The following is a 1330-nucleotide window of genomic DNA, read 5'->3' on the forward strand; positions in this document are numbered from 1 at the left end:
TTGTGATTGTGTTTGATTGCATTTCACTTTGTTAGTATTAACGTAGTTTAGGGTCAGGAGAGACTAAATGTGCATGTTGATGGACTAATGAATAATGTGAAGAACACTACAAAGTTGGTATAATTCGAATAGTTTTACTTCTATCAGTCTAATTCTGCTGTTCCTACCGAGTTTTTCATAGCACCTGCCTAACGGGGTTTTCTGACAATATTTGCATGCCTAGTAACCACATAGCAGTGTACCAAAGGTCAGCCTGTGAGCTTCTAGTGTGGACTTTACTGCTCTGTAGCCAGGAAGTTTCACTTTTCCCAGTACAGAGTGGAATCAGTTTCCAACTGAAACGTGTGAGATGTTTGATTACAATTCAGGCTTCTGCAGCATTTCTGCTTGTACTCTGTTGTTTCGGTGTTCAGTATTGCCGCGATGGAGAGTCGGGACGCAGCTTGATGCAAGCAAGATGTCTGTTTATTGTTGTTTTCCACAAATACTTAGAGTTTTCTTGGCTTAGCGTGTTCTCTGCCAATTGGCTTATTGTATACATCAGGTGTACACTAATTGGTTAACCTAAGGCACAACTATTTGTTACATGTCTTCTACCCCAGCAACATCCCAGCAACTTCCTAACTGGCGACTGGTGAGCCAGCAGGCAGGCACTTTCTGTTCAAGGTTCCCATCTCCATGCTTACTCCTCCCAAGGCCTTCGGGCAGCAAGTCCTAACACATCCCCTGACTAGCCCAGACATGCTGGAGCCTTGCTGAGAGCAGCGAGGCCACTCCCCACAAGTATTGTCAGTCTCCAAAACCTGATAGGAAGTGCATCTTGAAGTGGCTGCTGCACATTGAACTGTACATCGTATCTAGCAACAGACAGGTCTAAGGCAGGAGAAAAGGAAGCGAAGATGCTCCTTTTCACCCAGAGTCTGGCAGCATAGGAGCTATGAACTGTCAAAGTCAGGGAACTGTTAGAGAGATCTTCTCTGATACCACTGTATGGCTGTTCTAAACATCATATATGAAGTTGAAGCTGTACAGAACAACCCTCTATGCTCTGGAACAACTGTTGCGTACAGAAAGGAGATACAGAGGAGGCTGTTTGCTTGCACTTTTTGTAGAATGAAGATTTCAGTTCCAGTTTGAGGTAAGCTTTGGATCTACTGGAGTTCTGAGGGGTGGCCTCATCCGCCAAGTAGTGATCAGATGTGTGGGGTTTTTTGGTTTTGTGGGGATTTTTTTTGTTTGTTTGAGTTTGTTTTGTTTTGTTTGTGTGTATGTTTTGGTTTTTTGTTTTGTTTTCCTAAAGTGGTCCCAGAGGGCTGCATTTGTATTTTTC

At 43.5% G+C, this 1330-nt stretch overlaps 1 protein-coding gene across 1 annotated transcript in view; it reads left to right on the forward strand.

Moving 5' to 3' along the window:
* KCMF1 (potassium channel modulatory factor 1) overlaps positions 1 to 1330 on the forward strand; it is a gene marked incomplete at its 5' end in the record, with an annotated part of 14209 nt that overhangs the window by 6582 nt on the left and 6297 nt on the right. The window lies entirely within an intron of this gene.

Source organism: Acanthisitta chloris, unplaced genomic scaffold, assembly GCF_000695815.1.
Source record: "Acanthisitta chloris isolate BGI_N310 unplaced genomic scaffold, ASM69581v1 scaffold11764, whole genome shotgun sequence".
NCBI lineage: Eukaryota > Metazoa > Chordata > Aves > Passeriformes > Acanthisittidae > Acanthisitta > Acanthisitta chloris.